A 19,018-nucleotide genomic window follows, 5' to 3' on the forward strand; every position below is an offset into this window, starting at 1 on the left:
ATCACCTTTCAGTTTTTTAGGTTGGTACCCTCAGAAGGCTAAGATGCCTGCAGTACTTTGGCGAGCAACAGTGTTTTCAATAAAATGTACCATGGTATTCAGTATACAGGGGCCAACGGATACAAGTAAAATTAGGGAGAAGAGGGGCCCTGCCAGGGCAGGAAGCCAGGATCCCAATCTGTGAGATCTCATTTGTTCCGTTGATTGGTACTTTCCTGTTGTCAATGTTGAATTATTATTATTATTATTATTATTATTATTATTATTATTATTATTATTATTATTATTTTTAGTTCCTTAACCTTAGTTGTAAGTATTTCTGACTGTTTAAAAAGTAGCAACATTCCTCCCCCAAAAAGATGCAAGTCCCTCCATTTTCTGAAGTGAGGAGGTCGGGGGCTTGTCTATTTTGGGGGGTTACTGCCACCAGAGAGTTTATTTGGTTTTCTAAGGTTACCAGAGTTCAGCCACCCGTTCCATGTCTTCATTTAGCTCTTGAGATAGTCTATGGTACAGTCCTATGCATAAACCTATGCCCCCTTATCCAGTTCCTATTCCTGTCACAATTTCTGAGCCTATCCGAATGGCTAGCAGGACAGCCCGTTTTGCCTGAGACTTGGGGCTAAAGGTTGTTAGGAACTGATCTTCAGTGTATACAAATATCCCTGGGGTCCAGAAGATGGAATAACATTTCTGAGTCCAGTTGGCCTCTAAGCATCGATAGGTTGAATTAGAATACAGATAGAACACCCCAAGGGTGCAACCTCACTCATTTCCATCTGCAATCTGGTGTAGGTCTCCTGGGAGCTTTCCTAAACGTGTGTGTGGGAGGGGGGGGGGGAGGGTCGTCCATATAATAACTCAAAAGGGGAGAATCCAGTGCCCCAAGCGGGCATTGGGCACACAGGAGGGCCAGGCAAAGTAAATCTGGCCATAGGGGGTGAGTCTCTTGGTGGAACTTGGCCAGGGTTTCCTTGAGGGTGCAATTCATCCGCTCTACCTTTCCCTGAGCTCTGGGGGCGTTAAATAGTGTGCAGTTACCAGGTAATGTTAAGGGACTTTGTTAGGGTTTGTATAATGTCTGCTCCAAATGCAAGTCCGTTATTACTGTGTGTGGTTAAGCCCAATCTCCCATAGAAGTACTTTGGCCACCTCGTGACTTCATTCTATTCTGGTCTGCAATGCTTGGACGCATCCCAAATTGGTGCAGATTGTTCCAAGAAGGTACCTAAACCCTTTATTTGGTTGTATGTTGGTAAAGTCCACCCCTAAGTCCATCCTTTGTGAGCCAGGCAGGGGCTGTGGGGCAGAGCAAGCATTGTTTTTGGCACATGTTACACATTATTCACTGACAGCCTGACATAATGCCAGCAGCTGGCTGATATCGTAGTTCTTTTTGAAGAGGACCTCTAGAGCAGTTTTCCCTAAGAGGGTGAGTTAGTTATATTCCTTCACTAGGTGCTTTCACATAGATGATGGGACAAGACTCACCATCCGTCTTTGCTTAGTGTGCCCACTTCTGTCGAGGCCCAACTTCTTTCTTCGCTCGTGTACAGGGGTGGGGAGGCTTCCTTCTGGGGTGCAAGAGTCAAAGTGTAGGTAGGAGCTTCACCTAGGTCACCTCAGGCAGCCACTCTGGCTGTTTTGTCGGCCAGGTGATTTCCTTGATTTATGGGGGCATCTCATTTCTGAGGTCCCTTACAGTGTAGGATAGCTACTTTGTCTGGTAGCCATATGGTCTCAGGAAGCTTTAGTGTTTCTTCCTCATTTTTGATAGTTTTCTCTGAAGTGGTAAGGAGGCCTTTTTCTTTACAGATGGCCCCATGTACATGCACAGTAGCAAAGCCATACCAGGAATCGATGTAGATGTTAACTCATTTACCTTTGCTAAGGATGATGGCTCAGGTTAAGGCATACTGAGTCCAGCCCATTGTGCCGACCATCCTTCCGACAAGGCCTTGGCTTCCCGAACTTCCGTGGTTGTGATTACCGTGTACCCTGCTCTTTAGCTGCACTCCTCTAAATAGCTGCTCCCATCGCTGAACAGGGTGATCTCTGGGCTTGTTATACCCTGGTCTTGGAGGTCTGGGAAGCTGGCGAAGACTTCATCCACTACTCCAGAACAGTCATGGTCAGGTTCTCCCTCCTCTGTGGGAAGGAAAGTGGCCAGGTTTAGTGTTCTTATACTGTTTCGAGAGTGAGCCTTGGGTTCTCATAGAGAAGGCCTTGAGATTGTGTCAGCTGAGAAATGGAGAGGAAATGATATCCTTGGGTGCTTGTGAGCCACACGACCGTGTGTGGGAACTTAACATTAAAGGTTTGGCCCAGTGTGAGCTTGTCTGCATCCTTGATGAGCAGGACTGTGGCTCTGATCTCTGAGGTACAGGGGCCATCCTACAGCCACAGGATCAAGTTTTTTTTGACAGCTAGAACACTGGCCATTGCCAAGGCACCATGCTCTGAGTGAGCACTCCTTTTCGTGTATGAAGAAGTTAAAGGGCCTTTCTATGTCAGGCAAACCAAGGACTGGGGCTTGCCCCAGAGCCAACTTTATTTCTGTGAAAGCGGCCCTCACCTCCTCAGTCCATGCGAGGGTCTCCGAGTTTTGTCCTCCCAACAGGTCATAGTGGGACCTCACTATGGCTGAGCATCTGAGGATTCCCAACGCGACAGAACCCTCCGGCCCCTAAACATTCACACAAGCCTCGTTTTGTTTGGGGCTGAGGCAGTGTGGTGCCACACTTTCTTCCTTTCTGGTCCTCGTTCTCTTTTTCCTTTTGTGAGGAGGGAGCCTAAGTATTGGACCTGCTGCTGACAAATCTGTGCCTTTTTCCACGAGGCCTGGTATCCCAAGTAGGATCAGAGCTGTAGGAGGGCCTGTGTACCTTTCATACAGTCTACCTGGGTGTCACTGGAAAGGAGGAGGTCTTCTATTGGAGAAGGACATCCCCTGTGGTTTCCTTCGGAAAGTCAGCGAGATCTGAACCTAGGGCTTCCCCCAGAAGAATGGGCGAGTTGTTGTAACCTTGGGAAAGTAGTGTCCAGGTCAGCTGCCTCTGACGCTCTGTAATGGGCTCAGTCCATTCAAAGGCAAACAATGATTGACTTTGCGGAGCCAGGCAGAGGCAGAAGAAAGCATCCTTTAGGTCAAAGCACGCAACCCTTCTGGCTGACCACGGAATTTGGCTGAGGAGAGTATACTGAGGGTTCGGAATGACTGGGTGTAAGGAAACAGTCACTTTGCTAATGGCCGTCAAATCCTGTACTGGTTGGTGTCCTCCTGGCTTCTTGCCTGGCAAGAGTGAGGTATTCCAAACTGATTGGCACTCAGTTAGAATACCTCTTTCTCTGAGCTTGGTCAGGTGCTCTTGTATGCCCATTCTAGCCTCTAGTGGAATGGGGTACTGCCTTGGTGTCTGAGGTTGAGCTTCAGGGATAAGGTCAACAATGATTGGGACCTGATTCCAAGCTATTTCAGGCGGGTTTTCATCAGCCCATAGCGAGCTGATGTAAGCCTGAATTCTTAGGGGCTACCAGGTAAGGCCTGGGCACAGAACAGTCTCCATTCTTCTTCCCTTGGCAGGGGTATCGCCAAGACCAGGGTTTCCTTCTGCCTGGGGTTTCATTGGAGGCTAGTGTGTTCAGTGGGTTCAAAAGGTATCTGGGCCCCAAGTTTGGAGAGTAGATCCCGGCCAGGAGAGGAATCGGGCAGTCACGTAAGTAGAGGAACTCATGCCCGACCTTGTGACCCCCAAGTGCACCTTTTTGAGCTTGAGAGAAGGGCCGTTGCATTGCCTGTATACCAGTAGCCCCAAGTATGGTTGCCGTCTTTTGGCCTAAGGGTGCTACCAGGGAAGTAACAAAGGAGTATTCAGCCCCAGTGTCAACCATGAAAGTTATTGTTTAGCCCACCACCTCATTTCAACCATGGGTTCATGGGGGCCAAGAAACAAAGAGTCTGGTCCCCCTCAGTCCAATTCTACCCCGGCCAGATCAAGAAGGTTCTCACCTCGAGGTTCCTCCAGATATTGGCTGGGTTTTGAGGTCCCCATCTAATTCGGACATTCTTACAGTTTCCCTTACCTTTGCAGTATGCACACTGGTCCCTTGCTAAGGGGGCTATGGGCTTCCCCCCTTTTTGTAGTTGGGGTTTTCCCATCTTTGCAGCATCTGTTCTTTAGTTCTGCTGTGAGAAAGGAGGACTTCTTTTTAGTCTTCACTTCTCTTTCAGCTGCAAATTTCTGTTCGTGAAAACTGTACTGATGACCTCTAACAGCTGAGTGATATTCATCTGGCAAGCCCTCCAACTTCTGGAGCTTTCGTCGGATATCTGGGTAGCCTGTGCCACAACAGAGATATTTACCATCTGTTGACTTTCTGGTCCCTCGGGGTCAAACGGGGTGTATACATGGTACACTTCACATAATCTTTCATAGTAGTCTCCAGGAGACTCCCCAGGGTGCTGTGTGACTGATGATATTTTAGTCATGTTCATGGGATTGTTGACTCCAGCTCAGACTCCCTGAAGGAGGGCTTCCAGGTATCATCAGACGTGGCCCTGTCCTCCTTCTGTGGTGAAATCCCATGTTGGGCGTTCTTCATGCATGCGGCTTGAGCCCAGACAATAGGGTCATTGATTCCTGGAGATGTGTGATCTTCTAGGTACTGTCATGTTTCTGTCATTCTTATTTTTAATTAAACAAAGTATGGAGTAACTGTTGACAATCTTCCCAAGTCTGTGAGTAGGTCTGGAAGAGGGACTCCATCAAGTCAACCATTGCGTGTGGCTTTTCGGAGTATGGTGGAGTGTTGTGTTTCCACTTGAGGAGGTCGGTTGTAGAGAAAGGTAGATAACCCATCATGGAATGGCTGGTCTGGACTGGTCCATCCTCATTCTGTCTTTCAGGCTCTCTTGTCTCCGTTACATGCGTTTGGAGAGTTTTAGGTCTGGGTCTGGGGCGCAGTCTGGCTGCTGGCCCATGTGGGGGTGGGTTATCTGGGTCTGAGAGGGGCGGGGAGATGGGCGGCACTGACTGCAGTGGCAAGTGAACTGACTCTGGCTGTGGCTGGAGAGACAGATGCAGGAGGAGTCTCAAGCTCAGGGGGAGGGGGGAGGGAGCTTGAAGGGTTATAAGGAGGTGGAAAGGCAATATCTTCCTCCATATCTCTTTTAAATATTAGAGGAGCAGTGGGTCACTTCTTTGGCTCCCTGGTGAGCCTCCAGATAAAGTGGCTAAAACCTTTGCCTGGCTCTGTTTGCTAATGATGAATCACCTTCAAGGCAGGAAATTTGGGGCAATTTCAAGCCAGGAGTTGATGTACGGAAATGGATCAGGGTGGCCTGGGTTCCCAGTGACTATTAGCCAAACCTGCTGCACTATTTGAGCATCTAATGTCCTTTCTGGAGGCCATCCTACATTGAATATGGGCCATTCTAGTTCACAAAATTTCCTTAACTTACTGGGTGTCATTGTCACCCCATGGTAACCTGAAAACCCCTGTTAACATTCTTTCATCATGACCTCAAAAATCGTAGGCTTACTCTGTTTTCATCCCATTATTAATTTCTTTCTCATATTTGGTGTCACAAAGACAGACAAAGTTAGGGTATACCGCCAGATGAGAGGACTATTCACATACTCCTCTGGTCGCATTCCTGAGGGAAAGTTTAGGTGAAGTTTGGCTATAGTGGACTCGGCTTTGTGACTTGTAATGGGAATCTGATCTGACACCGCCCTAGACCTTATACTCTCACAATGACACAGGGGAGCCCATTCAGACTCCATAGACCTTTGGGGACCTTCAGGGTGCCCGTCCATGAAGCCACAAACTCTAACTCGACTGGCAACCCTGGCTTAGCTGCACATTCTCTCTTTCTTTCTCTCTCTCTCTCTCTCTCTCTCTCTCTCTCTCTCTCTCTCTCACACACACACACACACACACACACACACACACACACACACACGCACACGCACACCAGTGTCTATTACATTTCCTTCCACAAAATTTTCTACCTCTAGGGATTGATCATGTCCCCCTTCCGCTCTTTTGGGTATGCCTGACTTCTTCGGGGCCCTGGCCTTACCAGTTCCATGGAGCAGGACCTGCCCAAGACAGCGGAGAAGGAGGCTGCTGAAATTCAGGCAGAGCATGCACTTTCTCCCTTGGGAGCCTTTGGTTTGCCACCACTTCACCATTCTCCCAAACCAGTGGCAACAATGGGCCAGTGCAGTTGGGTTTCCTGGTCAGCAATCTAGTATGTTATGGAACCAGGCTGGAACACTGGAGGAAAAACCAAGTGGCACTCAGAGAGTTTGGTCAGAGAGTTTGAGAGGCCTGAGAAAACTGAAACTTAAAAGCTTAAGTTACGGGAAACTGAAACCTAACCAAGCCTAACTAGCTTGTTCTGCTTCTGTACAATTGCTTGGCACGCCCATGTATTCCTGATCAATCATTGTTGCTTGGCATATCCGTGTATTCCTGATCAATCATTGTGATACCCGTACCCCCGGTTGTGGTCTGACCTCAAGGCAGGAACCAATCGCATACTGCTAAGTGTCCAACTTTAAACACCAACCAATCGCAGCTCTGTAACTGTGGAAAATTCCTGATTTCCCCATGACTTTTTTGTACCTGTCTATAAAATGGGTGTAAAAACTTCTCTCGGGGCCTCTCAGCGTCACCGGCAATGAGTGCGCAGAGGTCCTGGTTCGAACCTGCAATAAATGACCCTGTTGCTTAGCTTTGACTCTGGACTGTGGTGGTTCATTTTTGGGGGTCTCTTGGACTCTGGGCGTTTCAAGTTTGGCTCACCAAAGGTCTGAGCGTGGAGTCCAGTGGGGAGGGTAATTTGTAGTCGTCAGCTTCCATATCTGTGGGGGTTTTCGCACATGCACCAAACAAAGGAAGAAGAACCCAGAGGAGAGGTCTCCAAGCTAGAGACCAGAGTCTGAGCCCCGTTGACCATCTTTGGAGTACTTTATTCACTTCTCCCACAAGAGTAGAGCTCTAAATATCACATAGTATATGCTCATTAAATCTTATTAAGTGAATGAGTTCTATTGCTTTTGTATCGGACATATAACAAGATTTTTGGCAATCTACATAGTAAGAGTCCCCAGACCATCACATTATAGGGATTTCAAGGTTTTCTAGTCTTCACACAATATTAAGGTTTTGTTACAACCACCATACGCTAACCCTACAACCTCCCATCCTGGATCATATAATGCCCCTGTCTCCTCCTCATTCACAATCTTTTGCCACTGAGTGCAGACAATTCAATAATGTAGTCTTGGTTCAGAAAGCCAAATTCCTCAGTTTTTCTCACTCATACAGAATTAAATCTGACTGTGAACGTCTGCCAGTAATGTTGCAATAGAGATGAAGAAGATCAATTCAAGTTGACTCCCTGAGCTGATCCTTATAATCTCTTTAGGGCATGAGTACAGTTAAATAGAAATGCTGCACTCAGAAATATGTCTACTGCTTATCCAAGGAACAAAAAGCAAGCATTAAAAAAGTAAGCCGTTTCCCTGCAGAGCAGCTTAATCAGGGAGAGTGAGTGGTGCAAAGTGGGTGAATTCTTCTCTAGGGCCTTAACTATTGCAGAGACACAGTTCAACCTATGGGGGTGTATAACAGAAACGTGAAACCTGAGAGCTGCCATTGTTGGGTAACAATGTTCTCTAACTGTGCCTTAGGCATTGACATGATAATCCAAGGGAGACAAGCACTAATTATAAGTGGCATAGAAGTGGACAATTTCTACATGATTCAACACCTCTAGATAATAATTAATCCTGTCTGCTCTTTGCACGTGAACATTCCGTTGTTGGTCATTTTCCCCATGACAGAAATGGTCCCCTGTGTTTCCGTGGGCTTGTAAACTTAGCCTTCCTGAATAGGGTTGGAGACATCAAAAGGGCATCTCTTGGTACCTGTTGTTTCATTTTGTTCGATAGTTATGGACCTACCCCTATAAAAGGATTCAGAATTTTCTTAGTATGTCTTAAGACTGAATTGGAAGCCCGTTTTCTGTATTCAATTCAACTTAACAAAGAGGGTATTACATGTCAGACATTGTGAAACATATAACTGAAGGAATATTACTTCCCAAAGATTGACCCTCAAAATCAGTACACCTTACTAGTGATGCCTTGTTTTTTGGAAGGTCATGAAGGTGTGAATCAAGGTAAGAATGGATTAAAATTAAATACAACCAATAAGAAAATATAAAAGGACATTTACACTTAGTAAGGATAACCAAAATTCATGAAATGTTGTTTACCTCATTTATTTATATGTATGTGTATGTGTATGCTTATACTGGGTTGTGGTTAAATATGTGTTCCTTACAGTAGGTTGGGGATAAAATATTTGAGAGACGCTGTGCTAATGCACCTTATCAGGCTGCCTGGTGCCTCTGTACCTTGGGTTCTTGATAGGGCTTAGGTTCATCCGCTTCATGTGCTTGCATGAAATTTGGAAGATATGATGGCTAATTTTATGTGTCAACTTTACTGGGCCACAGAGGTCCAGATGCTTGGTCAAACATTTTTCTGGTGTTTTGTGATGGGAAATACTTGAGTCTGTACAGTGAGTAAAACAGATTATTTTCGTAATATAAGTGCGCCTTGTCTAATCAATTGAAGGCCTGAATAGAATAAGGATGATTCTCCCATGGATACTAGGGAATAACTCTTGCCTGCCTGAATGTCTTCAAACTGGGACATTGGCCTCTTCCCCAGATTCAAACTGAAACAGCAGCTCTACCTGAGATTCAAGCCTGCCAGCCATTGGACAAGAACTATGCCATCAGATCTCGTGTGTTTCCAGCTAGCCAACTCATCCTGCAGATCTTGGGACTTGTCACCGTCCACATTTATGGGAGCCAATTTCTTATAAGAAATAAATAAATAAATAAATAAATTAATAAATAAATAAATAAATAAATAAATAAATTAATTAATTAATACATAAATATAAATATATGTTTATTTAATAAATTCATATTCATATGAATATATAAATATAAATATAAATATATAAATAAATAAAAATATATAAATATATTATATACTATAATATACATTATATATATATGAGAAAGAGAATTTTTCTCTGTTGAATCTTACTAAATCAGAAGGTGAAAACTATTATCTATTGGTTCTACAGCTGTTTTTGTTTTTTTTTTTTTTTTTTTTTTTTTACAAACAGAATGTGGTAGACATTATTCTAAAAGAAAAAAAATAGCACCCAACGTTCCATACCTTAATGCTGACAACCCATGAAAATGAAGACATACCATTTCTATAGTCGTGTTGTATTATAGAGAGAGATTTTCTGGATCAACCTAGTATCATCATGAACCCATGCTTCATACACCCATGCAAAGCAGAGAGTTTTCTCTGGCTGGCCATCCCACAATCTGAAAATAAAGACCTCAGTTGTATAACTGCAAGGAACTTAATTGTCCAAAACCCAAATAATCTCAGAAGTAGATTTTTCCAGATAAGAACCCCACCTACTGACACTTGACTCTTACCTAGTGATATCCTAGGCCCAGAACACCAGTGAGTCTGCCTGGACAGACCAGTGAGTCTGTTGGGGTTATTCTGGCAAGACAATTCTGCAGTGCTGTCTTTGCATTCTGGGAGTGCAGTGTACACCCCACTTAACTAACACTTCTCCTGATGTTTTGAACACACAATTCCTCATATTAAGTCACTGCTTGGATAGAAGGTAATTTCTGCCATATGCTACTGAAATTTGACGATTGTACTTCCACGTATCTCCTACTAGTTAAATGCAACGATACCTGTAGCTTATTTCAAACTCAAGTAAAGCAAAACACAAAACTCTAAAGAACGGACCACTCCTTACTTCTTGAAAATACCTCTTCTTTTGTTTTTGATAACATTTGACTCTCCTGGTTTCTCTTATATATTCCCTCTACTAATTTTCATTCTATTTTCCTGCCTCATTTCCATTCATCAAGCATGCATTGAGCACGTACTAGGTTGTAGTCACTGTATACAAAGAACAGAGGTCTTATCTAGAACTAATAATGGACCTTGTTACCCAGGGATTTGCCACTGTGCAAACAAATTAACTATACTGAGTTGATAACATCTGTAATAGAGGTGGATAAATGTACCCTGGAATTGCAAAGAAGAAAACACATGAGTCTCTGGGGCACCCAGGGAGTGCTTTACAAAAATGAGAGTCACTTGAAGTGAGTCTTCTAGAGAAGGCATATTTCAAATCGACAGAGTAAGGAAGGGCATTGCAGGCAGGAAAAATAAAAAATGAAAAAAAGCAAGACACGGAAGTTTGAAAATGTGACACATTAAAGGAGTAGCAAAGTTTCCTTTGGATGGATTTCTTGTGGGAATGGGAGGTTGGTAAAGAGTGAGGATTGGTGTAGAAGGTGACATATGAATTGGATCCTAGACAGTTTACAGGAGATAGTTATTGTGCCCGAATGACTTTGATGACTACCCATTGTATTCAAATAAACCTGAAGACACTTCTTGGCTTAGTTAGAAGGTTGCTCATCATCTGTTTAATTCTATAAGGTTAATCTCATCCTATATTCCTCTTCTCTACCAACCATACACTCATTTCCTCATTTATTTATTCAGTCAGAGAGGGTATGTGTGGGGTGCATATCACGAAGAATTTGAAAGTCATTATAAGGACTTTGACTTTTATTTTCAATGAGATGGAAAATCAGTTGAGTAGTCTAACCAAGTTCATATTTTAGTTTTATTTATTTATTTATTTATTTATTTATTTATTTATTTATTTATTTATTTATTTACTTACTTACTTATTTACTTATTTATGTATTTGTGTATGTATGTTTGTATGTATGTATGTATGTATGTATGTATGTATGTATGTATTTATCTATCTATCTATTTATTTATCTATCTATCTATCTATCTATCTATCTATCTATCTATCTATTTATTTATTTATTTATTTATTTAATGAGAGTGCCCACAGTGGGATAGAGAAACAGAGAGACAGAGAGACAGAGACAGAGAGAGAGAGAGAGTGAGAGAGGGAATCTCAAACAGGCTTCATGCCTAATTCATGCCTAGCACAGATCCTAATGCACGTTCTGACCCCATGAGCTCATGATTTCTGGATCATGACCTGAGCCAAAATCAACAGTCAGATGTCTAACCACCTGAGCCACCCAGGTGACCCTAATTTATATGTTAAACAAATCACTCTGACTACTGTCTGGGGAGCAGGATGGAGTGGGAAGCAAGCATACAAGCAACAACAACAACACAATAAGGAGGTTACCATAGTAATCTTGAAATAACTGTAGCTTGAATAAGGATGCAAGAAGGGCACATAGTGAGAAAATTATGATCGTGTGTATATTATAAATGTGGATCAAGTAGGATTGCTTGTGGTTTGAATATAAGGTATGAGAAAAACAGATATAAAAGATGATACCAAGTTTGTTTTTGTTTTTGTTTTTGTTTTTGTTTGTTTGTTTCTTTGGGCAGGACCACAGGTTTGTGGTAGTTTTAAGTTGTCTGTTAGAGATCATGGGTTTTAGGGGAAACATCAGGACTTGCTTTTTTTAACATTGTGAGTTTGAGATTGTTATCAGACATCCAAGCTGCATTTTTGTGAATGCAGTTAGATATAGGCCTCTGGAGTTTAAACTAAGAAGTTTCGTGTGGACTCTAGGCTGGATTACTTAGTATGAGATCGCATGAGATCAGCCAGAGAGTGAGAATGGATGAGAGAGAAGACATGCAAGGACTGAGCTCTGGGGTCTCTAACTCTTAAAGTACTGCAAGATGTGGAAAAACTAGCGAAGGAAACTAGACACAGTGGCCACTGAAGGAGTAGGCGAGACGTGAGGAGGGTCTCGAGTCCAGGAAGCCTGGTAAGGAATGTGTTTCAAGGAAGGAGGTATCAAATTGGTCAAGTGGTGATGGCAAGTCAAATAGGATGAGGTCAAATAAATGATCATCAGGGTCACATGGGGGGGTCACTTGGTTAAGTGTCTGACTCTTGGTTTTACCTCAGGTCATGATCTCATGGTTTGTGAGTCCAAGCTCCAGGTGGGGCTCCATGCTGACAGTGTGGAGTCTGCTTAGGATTCTCTCTATGCCTCCATCTGTTTCATATCCTCCTCTGCTCACTCTCCCTTTCTTTCAAAATGAATACCTACAATTTAAAAACTACTAAAATATAAATAATCACTGTGTTTTGCAAAGTGGATGTCATTGACCTGTGATGAGAACCGTTTCCGTAGCACCGGGGAAAAGCCGAATTGGAGTGGATTCAACAGAGAATTGGAGGAGAATGACTGTAGACAGGGAGGAAGGCAATTCTTTCAAGGAGCATTGTGACAAAATGTGGGAGGAAAATGAGGCAGCAGTGGGAAGGGAAGGGAGCAGGGTCAAGAGAGGGCTTTGGTTTTTCTTTCTAAAATTTGAGAAATAAAAGCATTTTTGTAATTTCCATATTGCTGATGGAAATGATGATATGGCAGAGTGGGGGAGAACTGCTGACAGAAATGTTCTTAACAGGGCGAGAGTGACTTCAGTCTAGTGTCCAAAAGATAATTGGCCCGGAGAGGAATGAACAGATCCTTCATATTAATGTTGGTGAGAGCAGAGCACAAGGGAATAGGTGTAGATGGAATGGTAGATGCGATAGGTGATTTTGCAAATTCTCTTTTCACTGACCTGGTTTTCTCAGTGCGGTAATAGGCAAAGTTATAAGACCAGAGTGAAGAAGCGTTGGGAACAGTTGGAAGTTTGCGGAGAAGGAAGTTGTGAAATAGAGGTCTAGGGGTGTGAGTAAGTAGCCTTCTGACCTCACTTTGGTCAGTGGCCATCAAGTAACTTTTGCGCTGCTTTTCTCCAATTACATTGGATGTTGCTATGCGTAGGAAGTAGATTGAACTCCCTGCGGTTCCCCACAACTTTACCTTTGCATAGGTAAGTTTGCATCTGCCTGAGAAGCCCTGTCTACCCTAATCACTCATATTTCAAATTTGCCTCAACCATTACTTACTTAATCCCACCAGGCAGAGTGAATTAGTCCCTTCTTGGAACTCTTGTGGTACCATGTGCAGTACCCTGTACTGTAATTTTTGCCATATTGTAATAATTTGCGTCCCTGTCTCCCTAGATAATTTGGCCACTCCTTGAGGGTGTCAATTTGGTCATTGCACTTCCTAGTATACAGTTTGACTTGTGGTTAGCTTTTGTTAATTGCCAATTGAATTGAATTGAATTGAGTTGAATTGAATTGAGTTGAATTGAATCGAATGTATTGAATTGAATGTACTGAATTGAATTGAATTGAATTGAATTGAATTGAATTGAATTGCATTGCATGAGAGAATTAGCAGAAGGAATTGGCAGGTAGGAAGGGCAGAGCCTAGAAAGAGTGGTGACATTTAGAAAAAGACTTGTCTGATCTGTAAGGAGGGGAACTCCTGCTCATGAGAGTGGGAAAGGTAACTGTTTACCCACCTGTAGTGGTGGAGTGAATGGAGCCGAAACCCCAAATGGACTTCTGTAAATTGCGTCAACAATTCTTACTTCTATAGTGTTTGCGTTGAGGACCAAAAGAGTTCATATATGCAGAAGGATTTTGTACATAAAAATGTGCTGCATAATGTAAGATACTCTTTCTCACAACACTCTGTGCCAAGATTAAAGAAATGTGTTGAGTTTACATATTTTACTAAAAGATAGCATGTATAACAGAGGAAGAGAAGGATGGGTTTAAAAAAATGATTATAGTTATACTCGTCTTGTTGACCTTTCTACTCTTCAAAGTCTCTTTGGAAGATATCATCCTGGTCTCTTTCAGTTACAGATGCCTCTTATTGTCTCTGAGACAATAGCCCTAATATGATCTAATTTGCTAAGCCAGGTGGTGTGGAAGACAGAGAAAACGGCCAGCTCATTCTGCAGGAAGCAGCATATAAGGAGCCCACTGATCTGACAGGCTTGTGTCACAATGCACCAGTGTGGGAATTGCCCAGGCTCAGAAAAGGTCAGTTTTTCACAACATTATACAACTCAAGAGAACTTTCTAACACAGAGGCAATGTTCACAGTTGCACAGAAATCACATGTCTGATTCTTGATGCTGACTAGAAGTCAGCCAGTTATTTTAACACAGGTTATAACTCTTACTGGTTTCACTTCACTTTCCCTTAAGGTTCAGGTTTCTTAAGGGCAGGGACCATGTCCTGGGCTTCATAACCTCTGCCCACACAGGTCTACCATGGTATTTCATGGGCGCTCCGTTATCATCTGTTATTCATTGGGTTTTTTAGTAGGTGTCAAGCAGCTTTCATGGTGACCACGTATTGGCAGATCATCAAAAGAGTGGCAATAGTGGAGCTTTCTCTACTATATGAACCACATGTTACTTATCTTAAAATTCCTGGAATATATGTATGATGTCCTGTATGAATGATTGTGAGTTTATGACACTCATATTCTACTCCTTTTTCCCAACAGTTTAAAATACGTTTATGGCAGTTTACCTTCCTTTCATTCCCTAACTTAAAATATTTTACTTCTTTGGCTTTGGACTACCTGCCTACATGCTAAAAGATGCAGCACTAGAAAACATGATTGCATTTTGATGTGTTCTTAGCAGCCTGCCTTAATTGCCAGCTCTGTTGGGTGGGTTGGGTATTACTGTTGCTTCTGGGAGGATCTTCTGAGATACAAGTATATTTCTTGGGCAAAGTAGCATGTTGAGTCCATCATCATTTGGAGTGAAACTCAGTCTACGTCCAGTAGAGTTAGTCCTATTGGTCACATGAAGGAATGAAAAACAGGCCATATTCGTTTCGATGTCATAACATTCTGGGACGTGTAGTGATGCCCATGAGAAAAAAAAAAAAAAATCAGACAGGGGACTCCATTTAAGAGACATCTCAGCAAGCAGAATCAAGATGCCAGAATGAGGAACAAAGATAAATGCTGTCTAGGTTGTAGAGGTTGGAGACATTGCTCCAGCAGAGAGAAAGTTCCTTCAGGGTTAAGGGAGAGGCTGGATAGTGATCTACAGGCCCCTTGTTACCACCTCCAGGCCATGATCTTTCTATTCCCCTGAAATTCCTGCCTTCACCTCCTTAGTCCATCTATTCAATCCCAGAGCGCCACCCTTTTTTTCATGGACATTTCTGGAATCCCTTCCTACTCTTCTTTCTTCTCATGTTGCTCCCGCCTCTGTTGTGGGCAATTTCAGAATCCTGGTAAAATTGCTCTAGCAATGTAGCTTCAGTGTTCTTTAAATTCTCTGGCTCCCACAACCTTAAGAGTCAGTTTCCTCCAGTAGCTAACTTCCGTGATGGTACTCTGAGCTCTATGATCATCCAGATGTCTCCTGCTAGAATGTCAAACTTAACGTGCCAATATCTCAGAAGATAACCTCCCCTAACCAGGTGTCTCACTACTTGACTTCACAACTTCTCTTCTTCAGCCTCATAGACTTGTGGTCCCTACTTTCTCCCTCTCATTTCCCTGTATATCATCCCTTGTGGCTCCACTTCCCTTCCTAATGCAGTGTATACACCTCAGTATGTCACTTTGTGTTGGAACCTCCTAGTCCTCTGCTGCATCGGCTTAGGTGGCCTTGAAGCTTGGATGAGTCCTCCACTCTGTCAGCCCATCCTCTGTCTCACTCAGCCCAGTGAACTGTTACAGGGACTCACAGTCACTAGGGTCACTCACTATGATTTTATGGTTGCTGATGGCAACCTACCCCCACAGCTTCTTGCCAATCTTAAGCGGTCTTCTCCCCACAGCAGCTATTCCATACCTCCATCATTTCCCTCAACCTATCTTTTTCACCTTTCCCTGGGAAATGACTCTTATTTCATAGATAGAACTTAGATTGTAGACACCTTCAAACTCTCACTCAGACCTCATAATCACACCTTTCAACACAACGTTCAACCCCCACCCCAGTATGAGAGACAAAAATGTTCCTATTCCCACTCTAGATTCATTAATTCATTCGGCAGTCACGGAGAGCCAACTGAGTCCTACGAAGCACTGTGCTATATGCTTGGGACATTAGAGATGAGGAGGTAGACCCTACTCACAAGGCGCTTACAGTCACAAGGAGCTTACAATCATGTAGGGGAGACAGATATTATGGTGTAATGATCCCAAGATGCATGGAGCATTAGGAGAGTGTGAAGGGAAAATCCATGTAACTCAGCCTTCAGGGGAAGGAGATGAAGTGTTGTAAGGGACTTTTCATGTGGTGTGCTATCTTGAACTAATCCTTAAAGAGTGAGTAGCTATTAATTAGGCAAGGTTGGAGTAGGAAGGACACAAGAGGTTCAGGCATTACACAGTAGAGAAAAATCACACTGAATATAGGGAGAGTGTATAAATAGGGTAAAAATAGGAAATTGAGTCATTCCGATTCTTGACTGGGTCCTACACTTTGTAAAGAGGTCATCTCACAAAGAACCTCAAACGATCACATTTTCCCAAAATTTCCTTCTGCACGTTTTATTCTTTATCCTAGTGTAATTCCTCTCCTTCCCTCACCAGTATGATTCAATTAGTAACTCACTTCTGTGGATACTATGGCAACCACATTTCCTCTATGCCGCACCCTTCTGTATCTTTGCTTGGCATCAGTGGAGCCTCATGATGGAGCTCGTATCTCTACTCCCCTTAGAGTGGACTTTGGAACATGCAAAAGTTATTACATCACTGCCTTCCAAGCTGTGGTTCCCCCACACTGCAGCATGATAGAAAACACCTTTCCCATCCACACCCTGCCCCCACCTTTGCATCCTTACTGGTCCTGGGCCAATTGCTCATGCCCTTAGACCCCCGCATGATCAACTATCAGCAAATTCCTTAATATGCCCTATTGTTTCATACCTAGATGTCTTTCCCATCACCATGGGTATGTTTTGATGCAGCATCTTAATTGGTACATATTTTAATGCAGGCTAAAATAACTATGAAATATCTAACCTATTCTCTTTTTTTTTTTAATTTCCCAGATAACAAGGGTAATAGATGCTCTTTTTTTTTTTCATTTTTAAAAGTCTATTATTGAAGTATAGATTACATACAATGTTATTTTAGTTTCAGGTGTGTAAAATGGCGATTTGATAATTCTATACATTATTCAGTGCTCACCATGGTAAGTGTAATCACCATTTTTCACCATATCATGTTGATATAATATCAACTATATTCCTGTGCTGTACTTTTCATCTCTGTAAGTTATGTACTTTATGACAGGAAGTTTGTAACTCTTAGTCGCCTTTCCCTATCTTACACACCCCACCCACTTCTCTTCTTGTAACCACAAGTTTGTTCTCTGTATTGAAGAATCTGTCTGTTTCTTTCTTTGTTTTGTTTTTTAGCTTCTACATAAAAGTGAAATTATATGGTATTTCCTTTTATCAGAATAATCCCACGTAGCACAATACCTTCTAGGTTCACACATGTTGTTGCAAATGGCAAGGTTTTATTCCTTTTTTTACAATTAAATTATATTCTATTCTATGGACACTACATTTCTTTATGTATTCATCTGTTGACAGGCACTGGGGCTGCTTCCATAGCTGGGCTATCATAAATTATGCTTAAATAAACACAGAGGTGCATGCGTCTTTTCAAATTGGGGTTTTCCTTTTCTTTGGGTAAATACCCAGTAGTGGAATTATTGGATGATGTAGTATTTCTGATTTAATTTCTTGAGGAACCTGCATTCTGTTCGCTAGAGTGGCTGCACCTATTTACATCCCCACCAAGAGTGCAGTGGTGTTACTTTTTCTCTTACCTTCTCACCAATACTTGTTATTTCTTGTCTTGCTGATACTAGGCATTCTGTCAGGTGTGAATTGGTGTGTCATTGTGGTTTTGATTCAGGTTTCTCTGATTAGTGATGTTGAGCATCTTAATGTGTCTGCTGATGTAGTAGACACTCTTAATTCATCCCTTTCCCCTTCCCTTTTGATTCTTTCCAGGGTGATGGTGACACCGATGACCTCTGACAGCTTAACTCACCATTTTAATCTTCTATCAACAGTCATACATTACTTCAAGTGTCCTGCTTTCCTGCTTCAAGTTACATTGTTTCTAATGCTTTACATGACGTCCCTTTCACGAGTCTTCCTAGGGCACCCCTACTCACCTTTTATTACTACCCACCGTCACTCATACTCTTAGAAAGTTGCTCTAGTTACTTATCCTGATCCAACACTCTCTTTCTATGCCACGACTCTAATCTCTATACACACTTCAATTGACACCTCTTACACTTAATTTTTTTCCTAATATTTGTTTGTTTGTTTGTTTGTTTGTTTGTTTATTTATTTATTTATTTATTTATTTATTTATTTATTTATTATTTTTGGAGGAGAGAGAGACAGATCATCAGTGGGTGAGAGTCAGAGAGACAAGGACATGCAGAATCCCAAGCAGCCTCCAGATCTGAGCTGTCAGCACAGAGTGCCACATGGATCTTGAACTCACAAGCTGTGAGATAATGGCCCAAGCTGAAGTCGGCCACTTAAGCAACTGAGCCACCCAGGTGCCCCAACACCTCTTACACTTTCATGTCTCCAACATAGGACTTAATATTTCTGAGGACCGGGACTATCCATTCATTAATTTCTAGCACCTCCTACAGTTTGGGAATAAAGTAGACACTCAATAAAAATTGATGCTCAATTGACAAATAAAGGAAGGAATGGGTCTGAAGACAAAGGGCTCAATAAAGACTTTTGTTCCTAGGAATTCAACCCAGAGTAACACTAGAGCATTTGAATTCAACTGGAGGGTCCTTTAGCCAACACGGGAGAATTTACCATATTCTAAGAGTTGTAAGCCGAGAGACTAAGATTTTTTTTGAAGAAATATTAAAGGTAATTTAATTTCCTAAGAGGCCAAGCCTTGAAACCTTAGCTATAAGAACTATAAGATGTAAGAAGATTCTGGATCATGATGAAACTCAAGTGCAGT

The sequence above is a fragment of the Panthera onca genome (genome assembly GCF_046562875.1).
Source record: "Panthera onca isolate mPanOnc1 chromosome Y unlocalized genomic scaffold, mPanOnc1 haplotype 2 h2.ChrY_unloc_8, whole genome shotgun sequence".
Taxonomy (NCBI): domain Eukaryota; kingdom Metazoa; phylum Chordata; class Mammalia; order Carnivora; family Felidae; genus Panthera; species Panthera onca.